This window comes from Dermacentor albipictus, chromosome 1 (assembly GCF_038994185.2).
Source record: "Dermacentor albipictus isolate Rhodes 1998 colony chromosome 1, USDA_Dalb.pri_finalv2, whole genome shotgun sequence".
In the NCBI taxonomy this organism is placed as follows: domain Eukaryota; kingdom Metazoa; phylum Arthropoda; class Arachnida; order Ixodida; family Ixodidae; genus Dermacentor; species Dermacentor albipictus.
The window spans coordinates 178,579,496-178,590,739 of NC_091821.1; positions in this window are offsets into that span (position 1 = coordinate 178,579,496).

Here is an 11,244-nt window from a genome sequence, read left to right on the forward strand (position 1 = left end):
CCTTGGTGAAAATGGTGAAAGAAATGTTGTTTAGGGAAGTTAGGTGTGTACACCACTGATTATTGGAGGTTAGTTGTTAACACCAGGCATGCCTACACTTGTCAAAAGTGGTAAACTCGCTAGCTATGCTGGAAAAGAGAAGCACGATATGGATGCACGAAAACCTAGTAGATAGTACACCGTGACTGGTGCAACACTGGATTTTAAACACTTGGCCACTTCTACATTCTATAATATTAATTACTCAGCTTAACACTTCTTTGTTTATCTTTCTGTAGACAAACAAGAGACTACCATTCGTCAATTGTAAGCTATCGTAGGATAATGGAAGTAGAATCAGGATGAACAACCTTTATGAGACATTTTTGACAATGGCGAAGTGAAATTCTAGATCCAGGGGCAAATCGAAGACTAGACGGACAGGACAAGCACTATTACTCGCACACAACTTTCTGTGGCTATGAAGGGAAAGCTACGGGTGTGTGGCTGCTGCACATGTTACTATGTCAAGTAGTTCAGCAGCGTTTAACAGTGTGTTTGGTTGCTCGGGACACTGAATCGATGCAGCTTCCACATGCGATGGTTTTGCATTTGCCTAGACGCAGAAGGGAAAGGCAGCAAAATAAGTAAACCTTTACACTCAGTGGTGTGTTTCCTTCCCCAGCCTAGCCTAACGTGGATTAAAACTCGGGACCCTTTTCAGAGGCACTCTCACTTGTGTGTGCTTTGCTTCTGGAGCTTTCCTTTCATAGCCACAGAAAGTTGTCTGCGAGTATAACTACTTCTTTAACAAGGCTTGGGAGCCGGCTAGTTGGCGCTTCAACTCTACTCGCTTGTTGTTGTTCCTTAGTGAAATGGCGCAACCCACTCTGGGGTATCGGCCCTGAATCGGGTTATTGCTTCTTGTGTTTTGCACATACAACTGTGTATTTTTGTTGGTTTGCCTCTCAGAGTGACTCATACCCACTATGAGGGATTGGCCAAGACTCGATGATTTAAGACAAATATTATACAAGTCTAAAAAGAATTCCAAGCAACCACGAATATCCATCAGATGTCCTATGGATATCCATTTCCAATATAATGGACATCTGATGGATGTCCACAAATTTCTAAACGATGTCCATCGAACATCCGAAATGGGATCCTGTGGCAGACTTATTTCGGACGGCGTGTGTGTGTGTGTGTGTGTGCACATACATACACATCTTGAAGCAGCGATAGTGGAATGTATTCAAGCACCCAACCAATGTTATATAACAACCGGGCAGGTGCTTCAATGCATTTCACTGTCACCACTCTGCTCTAAATAAATAAACTAACAAACCAAAAAAAGAGCCTACACCAGCCTCAAAATACAATAAATATTTTACTGCTACCTTATGTTATAAAGTACACAAAGCACACATGAATACTGTTCATACCAACAAATATACATGCTGATAAAAAGAAAACTTGTAGATCTAGATATCATGACTAAGTTAGAACAGCGTGAAGACATAAAAAACAAAAATAGAAATCCCTTTCAGCATGTTAAACAGTCTAACAAATATGGAAAAGACTGTACAACCAAGTGAGGTCTCACGTGATTATCATACTTATTTTACTTTTTAGTACTGCTAAACCTTACGAGGATTCATTATCGGTACATGCCTTAGAATGAAGAAAAAAGCTCACAAGCAAGGCTAAACGTGTGACGGAAACCACAGAAAGACAGCACAATGTGTAATGGAAGCAGAAGCATCAAGGCTTGCTTAATACAGTAGGGTATGACAACAGGCTAGACAAAGGACAGCAAAAAAGGTGGGACGAGGACAAACAGTGTCTTCATCCCACCTTCCTTACTGTCCTGTCTCGTTTTGCACTGATTAAAAAAAAACAAACTTAATACAGCCATAAACAACCGTCTACACAGACTAACGTAAGACAGCCCTGAAATACGATTATGTACAGCCTGTCAAATAGATTGCATCTCCAAAGATATGAAAAACAAAATGTGACGCACCTGCAAACTCATAGTGATGGAAAAATTTAACACAGAAAGCACTGCCGTTTCTGCCAATTCGAGGAAATTATGTATTGTTGAATAAAAAAAATTATTATTATGCATACAAGGAGCATTTTTTAACTCGGAAGCTTAGTAAGAAAAAAATTAAGTGCATGACACTTGAACCTGCGAACCTTTAGCACTTTGGCTACAAGGTCGATACATTGAGACAGCCATAACACATATTCATTATAAGATGTGGAAATTTCCACCACAAATGTGTTTTTGTAACAGTACAGCCAGTGCTTGCACTTAGCAACCGCAGAATAGTGAATGATGTTTCCCTCTTTAAACATAAATACATTCAATTTAATGCTATAAGGATCTATAATACCTACTGCGCTAGTGTTGGCTACAGCATATTGCTGCCGAGCCCAAGGTCAGGGTGCGCTTTGTGCTACAATCATCGGCATTAACTTCTGATATTTCCTTTGTACAGCGGCAAACACCGCAAGGCGCACTAACATTCACACAGAGAGGCTCACTGCACCATTCTGGATTTGTGAGTTTTCTGGCCATTGACTGCTAGCTGCCGGCGAGAGGTCCGCCTCAAATATGGCCTTTGCTTGTAGTGATGCCTTCTTTCGCGTGTATGCCTTTCCCCTCACTTTAGGTCTTTTTGGCACCTGTGAACAAAACACGTTCCAATACTCAAATGGCTCAAATAGACATAGATGTAGCTGTCATGCCTCAATAGCTGCTGAACAGGTGACTTCGGGCAGGCTGTGACTATGGCAAACAAATCAACACTGCACCGTCGCTTCGCCGCCATTAACACGATGGCTATATCTCGGATTGGATTGCTGTAGGACGCTGTTGTCAAACAGCATGCATTACCAAGGCTTTCTGACACATAATGCAAATATAGTTTTGTTGAAACATATTTATTATATATGAAATTGGGCAGAGAAATACCTACTTGTTTTGGGAATAAGTGAATTGCTTCGGCTAAATTCAAATAGGAAAATTATAGAAAAAGCATAACCTTAGGGATTTTTTACCAATACGCATGTATTTTTCTTGCTTCTCTAATAGTTCAAGTAGCCAGCGAAAGCATCGCCTTTGAGATCTACTACGCTCTATGCTATATACAGTGGGGTTGCCCGAATATTTCTGCCCAAGCAACCACGGATATCCGTTGGACGTCCTATGAATATCCATTTCTGACATAATGGACATCCAATGGACGTCCAGAAATCACCGACAGACGTCCATTGGCCTTCCAATGGACGTCTAAAAAACATCTGTACATCCATCGGACATCCGAAATGGGATCCTGCCACGGATGTATTTTGAACGGTATGTGTGTCATGTATATGTGTGTGTGTGCACACACGCACACACATCTTCAAGCAGTGATAGTTGTATGTATGATGGATACATCATACATACAACTACACCACATACATACAACACCACGGATACATACATACAATACATACAACACCACGGATGTATTTTGAACGGTATGTGTGTCATGTATGTGTGTGTGTGTGTGCACACACGCACACACATCTTCAAGCAGTGATAGTGGAATGCATTCAAGCATGCAACCAATGTCATATAACCACTAGTCGGGTGCTTCAATGCATTTCATTGTCGCCACTCTGCTGCAAATAAACAAAAAACATGGGTACACACCACATTCAAAATACAATAAATTTTTTATTGTCACTTTATGTTATAAAGTCCACAAAGCACACATGAATACTGTTCATAGCAACAGATATACATACTGATAAAAAGAAAACTTGCAGATCTCGATATCGTGACTGAAGGTAGGGCAGCACGAAGACATAAAGAACAAAAATAGAAACTCCTTTCAGCATGTTAAACGGAGTCTAATAAATGTGGGAAAGACAACACAACTAAATGAGGTCTCATGTTTAATTTTGCATTTATTTCTTGCCACTATGTAATTTCAATATGATACATGGACAAAAGTCAATGAGTGCCTTACAGAGGTCCTGGATCCCGCCCAGTAGCAGCAGTGCAGCGCACATAAATGCGCATTCGCTACAATTTTAATAATTACAGAATTGTATTTGGTGTTTAAGTCTACAACATAAATGTACCGCTAGTTTACATAACAGTATTGTCGGTTATAGGCAATGAAGTACAATCAACATAAATTACTTGCAATATTCACAACGACAAGCGGCAGCAGATGTGTGCGACCTTTAGAGAATTACAACCCAATTTCCAGCGAAGCTGCTTCTTTCGAACAGTTGCAATAAAAGTTTCAGTTTCTTTTGACTACATTACATACTTTAAAAAGTTGCCTGTATATATATGACTGTTCTGTTTGAAACCTTGCCCACAAGTAATGCTTTGAGCATTTGTTCCTGGGAATTTTTAAAATGCCAGTAATTCATCAGCACACATGTTACTTCGCCATAACATTCACCATGGTGTCCTACCTTCCTCCCTGCCCCCCGCCACCCCATCTCAATTTCCGCTAGATTTGATATCGGTTGAGTTCACAGTTCTCCCAGGGCAGCGGGATGATTTCTCTGTTCGCAAAACACATTCATAAAACTCTGGACCACTTGCATGCATAGTTTAATGCAAATGCCATAATTAGTCCCCTGTCTTTGAAGTTTACCTACATATTGCCTTAATTTTCCCCAATTATAAGCAAAATGTCTTGTTTAATTCATCGAGGACATCGCTTTAACCCAGTTGGAACATGTTATGACGCCTGAAAATATGGAAACAAATTTCCTATTTTTTCCGATCAGTAATTATTTGCGACACTTCTAACTGGACCAAAAACGAAAAAAATTTTGTCACATTGCAGTTACCATGGCCGCATGCGCTTTCCACAAAATATAATCCCGTTGTAAAGTATAGCTATGTCGGGACAGTGGGAAACATAGCTGATAGCAGCCATATCACACGCTCTAACACTTGAATAAGAATTTTTTTTTTACAAAGGCTGTGTTTGATTTAGCCATACTTCGCACAGCTTCCATTGCATACCACCACTTTTTGCTAAATTTGGTCTTGGTGGCTTTTATAGTTCTGCCAGGGCAGCGGGCTCAATTCTCTCCAGCTCATCAGGCACGCTCATAACACTCTGAAGTACTTGCATACGTAATTTATTGCGAGAGCCTATGTATTAACCTGTACCCATTAACTTGTCTTTGCAGTCACCAAACAAAACGAACCTGTCTCTTTTATTTCAGTGAGGGTACCAGGCAAAACTAATTTATTACACATGAAAATGTAAAAAAAAAAGAGAGAGGCATCAATAATTATTCTTAACGCTTCTAAATAAGCCAGAAACGTTAACACTCATAATGCTGCCTACTCTTTCAAAGTATAAAATATGTTAAACGCAGATTTCTCTAAGGACATGGGAAAACCTAGCTAATAGCAGCAGCGTGATACTTTCGAACACTTGCTTATAATTTTTTAACGCTGTATTTGATCAACACACATTTACCATCGCACACAAACTTGGTTCGCAAAATTTGACCTCAGTTGTAGTTGTAAATATGTCATCGCAGCTGTCTAAGTTTTACACAGCTCGTAAAACAGACTAATAATGCTATGGAGCACTTGTATATGTATTATACTGGAAAATGCACATTTAACCCACCCACTTGGAACGTTGGCCATACCATGCCCATAATTTCCCCCCGATGTAAACAAGACACCTTGTTTAGCTCACCATGGACACCGGAGAAACAAACTACGAATCTCGTACGAACAAAAACACATGGGAAAATGGGGATTTAGTAATTATCTGCAACACTTCCATTTAAAGCAGGAAAGTTAAAGTTCCACAACACATTACGTTAAAATTCCCTCTTTTTTCATGGAATGTCAACCGTCTTGTGCTGTTGTTTTAGAAGTCTGGGAAACATTTAGATTAGTGGCAGTATGACACTCTGGGATGCTTCAATGAGCAACTTCCTACAAAGGCTGTAAAGAACCTACACAGAATAAACATATCTTGCTCGTCACTCAGAACATTGCTTCGTACTTCGAATAAATATAAACACCGTGCCCTGCATATTTTACTGAGGATACTGAGAGAAAACAACCAAATGCCGTGTATAATGTATAAGAATTGGGAGAAGGCGACTATCATTAACTGTTTTCAGAACACATAAGCAACCTACACAGTGCGAATTTTCAGTACACGTCACAAAAATGTGGCCCTCATTTTTAAAAGGACGGAATGTCTGCTGTTCTTTTCTCCTGCCGGGAAACAAGTAATAGTGTAGCTCTTATTTAAATGTAGGCTAAAAATGAAATCGTCAAAGTCAGAAGTGACACATTCCTCTAGAAAAATTTTAAGTGAGTGTTCTATTGGTATTGAAATGGCTCTGCATGTTTGACCACAGTCATTTTCACTAGCATATCTACTATAAATCGTGATTACATGATGAAATCAGACAGTTATACCTGTAAGAGGTTTGATTAGATTGTTGATGTACAGCCAGCGCCCAGCGTATTCACCCCATAGCAGCGTGCACCGCTCGTGTTGTCATTGCAGACTCATTGCAGACTTTCTATATGTCGTCATGGACGAGACATTGTCAACATCGACCACCTCAAGACCTACTATGACCCACTCATAGCGACAAGCTGTTAGGTCGCTGAGTGGCTCCCTTTTCGTTCCCGGGGGTAATTGCAGAGAAGGATCGGAACGGTATAGTGGGTCGTCCTCTTCAGAACTTTTGCTCATAAATGCCGCTCGCGCTCGGAGTCTGTGCTCTGCGTCGACTGTCGCCGCTGCGCTGCTTCTAGTGCAATCAAACACCTTAACAATGTTAATATACCAAGACTGCAACGCTACGTAGGCTATCTCTAGACAGAGATTAAATGGCTCCAGCATTTGATAAACCAACGATTCATGCCGCGAGGCATACCAGTCGTTGTAAGGCACACCAGTCGCAATGCTTTATCCGGACCTCCCTCTCGCCCACAGGTTAAATTTACCTAGCTGATTGTGTTTTCGAATACGGAAATAGCAGTCCCAAAAACCTGGCCATTATTCAAGTTGTGCAAGCTGACATTTGTTAGGGCAGTAGCTGCCCAGCGCCAGGCGTTCTCCGCAACATGTGTGGCGCCAACCCTGCGCATCGTCCGCTATAGGGTGTTCCAAGAAGGCACAAAATACAATCCTTGCTGTCCAAGCAGGGGACGCGCAGTAAAGAAAAGCATTACTTATGTGGTCACTCTGTTAAGTTAGAAAATTAAGCTTCTGCTGTAGTTTTGCTAAACTTGCAAAACTTGCAAACGTACAGCTGAAAGTGCCAGCTTTCGAAAGTGGGGAGGCAAGTGCCCCCCTTGACACCCCCCCCCCCCATAGATATGCTTATGCGTGTGGCGAAAACCACAAAAAGACAGCACAATTTGTAGTGAAAGTGTAAGCACCAAGGCTAACCTAATACGGTAAGGTATGAGACCAGGCTAGACAAAGGACGGCAAAAACGAGACAAAGACAAACACTGCCTTTACCTCACCTTCTTTGCCGTCCTTTGCCTTGTTTTGCGTTGATTAATGATTACAATGAAGGCGCCAAATAAAAAAACGGACGATGGAAGGCGACACGGAACAACCACGTAGCACCTATGTGGGTGTCCCGTGTCGCCTTCCATCGTCCGTTGTTTTATTTGGCGCCTTCGTTGTATCATGTATAACAATTCGCCCACCAGCACGTGCTCAGCGTTGATTAAACAAGATTAGTTAATACAGACCTAACAGACTACACAGAATAATGTAAGATAACATTAAAGCACAATTATGTACACATCAGAAATAGAATACATCTTGAAAGACATGAAAAACAAAATGTGACGCACCTGGCAAACTCATCGTGATGGAAAGATTTAACATAGAAAGCACTGCCATTTTTGTCAGTTCGAGGAATTTATGTATTGTTGAACAATAATTAAAATGTATCATTATGCATACAAGGAGCATTTTTTTTTTTTACTCAGAAGTTTAGTAAGAAAAAAATTAAGTACATGACACTTGAACCTGCGAAAATCTAGAGCTTTGGCTACGAGAACCGTATAGCGTGACAGCCATTACACATATTCATAATTCGATGCGGAAATGTCCACCACAAATGTATTTTAACAACAGTATAGCCAGTACTTGCACTTAGCGACCATAGAATGGCGAATTATCTTTACCTCTTTAAACATAAATCCATTCAATTTCATGCTATAAAGATATTTCATACCCGCTGCGCTTGAGTGGATACGTCATTTTGTCTCTGAGCCCGAGTCGCGTAGTGTAAGGTAGCCTCTGCAAATCGGCAAACGACGCAAGGCACATAAACGTTCACGCGGAGAGGACAATACATGTTAACGCATGTGTGCGGCGTACATGCACCACTACACCGTTCTCGACTTGCGATGTCTCGTGCCACTGACTGCTACTGCGGCAGGCGCGAGATACCAAGTCCTCAAATATGGCCTTCGTTTGCAGTGACGCTTTCTTTCGCCCCTCACTTAAGGGCTTGATGGCACCTGTGAACAAAACACGTTCCGATACTCTAATGGCTCAAATAAGATAAATGTAGCTGTCATACTTCAATAACGGAGCGGGTGACCTCGGGTAGGCTGTAAAGCGCGATGTAACCATGTAACGATGGCCGTAGCTTGGATTGGATGGGATTGCAGCAGAACACTGTCGTCGAACAGCACGTTCGTGTTGCCGAGGCTTTCTGACGTATCAACGCGCATATAAAAAGTTTTGTTGAAAATTGGCAGTTGAAATTAGGCAGTGAAGTAACTACTTGTTTTGACAATAAGCGGTGTTCGAAAACCAAACGTCTATGCTGTGTTTTCGGCTACTGAAATGGCATCTGCTGAATTCAAACAACAGCACAGCCTTAGAGATTGACTACCACCACATGGCGTCTATGATGTGTTTTTTTAGCTTCCGTAATCGTTCATGCAGCCAAAAAGAAAAAAAAAAGGCCTAGCTTTTGAGATTTGTGACGTTTAACCTGTCGTCTTAAGTTGCAAGGATGCGTCATCTACTTGTTTTGCAATGCAAAAATAACTCAGATTATGTGTTCAATGCGGAAGCATGAAAATGTAAAATGAAATACGAACCTTTAGGATTTCCAACTATATTTTTCATATTAGGACATTGATCAATGCCCTAACTTATGTAGGCATGCCCATTTACATACAGCCAGAGGAATTTCAAAAGAGAATGTCCCCCCACACCTCAGAACGGGCTATGGGCGTCTTGCGCTGGAGTTTGAGGTATAGTAGCGGCGCCTGGTGGCGGCGCTACTGGGTCGTACCAGCTTGGGTTGTATTGAGCCCTGGCTGTGGCGAAGGACGTTTCTAGGCCGAGTTTTGCGTCGATTCGCACTTATTTCTGCCCTGTTGCGAGTGCGAAAAGGCTCGTCACTTCTCGCAGACCATGTCAACCACGCTGCGAGCTCGCCGCAGCCTATAGTTTAACGAAAACGGGCTCTCTGTGTGCCGTGGGACGCAATGCTGGGAGCAGACGGAATCGGTAGCGCCGATCCGGAGACCTAGCCCAGCCTCGAGAAGGCGTCACCGTCATTACTTCTGCGTCGTGGGATGCCATGAACAAGAAGGCCTGAATCCCAACATCATATTCTGCCGTTTTCCTTCAAGGCCTCACGAAGTGGAGCGTCGGGCGCGCTGCATAGCTGCAGTTCGTCGCGCTGAGTAAGCGAAACTTCGCGCCATGCTGACTGCTTCGCCTGTCTTGAAGCTTGCTTGATTATCTGCGTTCTAATGTTCGGTATTTTGCACCTACAGTCCCGACAGCAGACCGACATAGCAGCAGGCATGGCTGGTAATTCACGATTCGAGACCCGGCCACAGCGACAATTAACAATTCGACCGATGCGAAGTGGTGAAGTGACCAGGTGTGTGCAAATGAGCACAAATGGTCGGGCTCATTCGATGACAATTCACTACTCCACTACGAGCAGCACAGGTTAAGAGAGTTAAATGCGCTCATCCTTGATCTCAAGCCAGCACGTTGAGGCAACGCAGCAAGGCAGTATTGATTGCAGCACATCGATGTTCGAGCGCTGTCATTAAAACCTACATCAAGCGAGCGGCGTACGAGCTCGCGCTGCAGCGCGATTCGCACGTACGTACTACGTGCGAGCTCATATGCATTGCATCAGTTATTACCAGTTACTAAAAGGAACAGATGGCCGCTACTACAACGCAGGCATAACTACTTCTTTAGCGGCATGCAGTCAACAAAGAATGCAGGAGGCCCACCGTTTCGCGGCATGTCGAAAGACCACTGCCGTCGCGGCGCGTACGATCGTGCGCTCGAGCAGTTCGTACATCGCGGCACGTACCGTCGTGTGCTCGAGCAGTTCTGTACACATGATGCCTGCTTATCGCTGCTGTGGATTCATTTATAACAAGCATTTCCTCGCGTTTGAGCGCCTGAATCTAGCAGCTGGCGTGCAAACCTTACCTGAAGTTCCACTTCGTACGCGACTCGCTTCACTTGCGATTGACACGGTGCTAAAACTTCGCCGCCTAATTCGTGAACGGCGTACACGTATTCGGCACTGCATAATTTCTTGCCTTTACGCAGCGTGCCACCCCTGAAAAAATCTTCGGCGCCCGATATTCGCTGCAGGCCGTGAAACAACACAACCGAAAGCGGCGGGTCCATATTGTAAACGTGCTTTCCGAAGCAGACGACCGAGCTTGGTACGACCCATTTTTGCACAGAGGGCGCTTTTTAGCACCTTTTTCGCAGCGCCCCCTGGGCAATGCAAGAGCCCCATAGACATTTCTTGTACGTCCTATGGATGTCCGTGAGGGATATTTCGATGGATGGACATTCAGGCTTGTGGCGGACGTCCCCATAACGTCCCACGAATATCCATGGTTGCTTGGGTGCATATCTGTCGTCTTAATCTGGCAAGAATGTGTCGGCTAATAGTTCTGCCTCGAAAAATAACGCATATATTATGTGTTCAATAGAGTGCAGAAACATGAAAATGTAAAATTAATTACGAACCTTTAGAATCTCAAACTATGTATATATATTAGAACATTGATCTATGTCCTAACTTACGTCCTAGGCATGACCATTTATGTACAGTGAGGGGACGTTCAAAACATGATGTCCCCTGGACATCCGAACGGGATATGGACATTCGGACTTGTGGCGGACGTCCAAAGCATATCCGCGGTTGCTTGGACCAA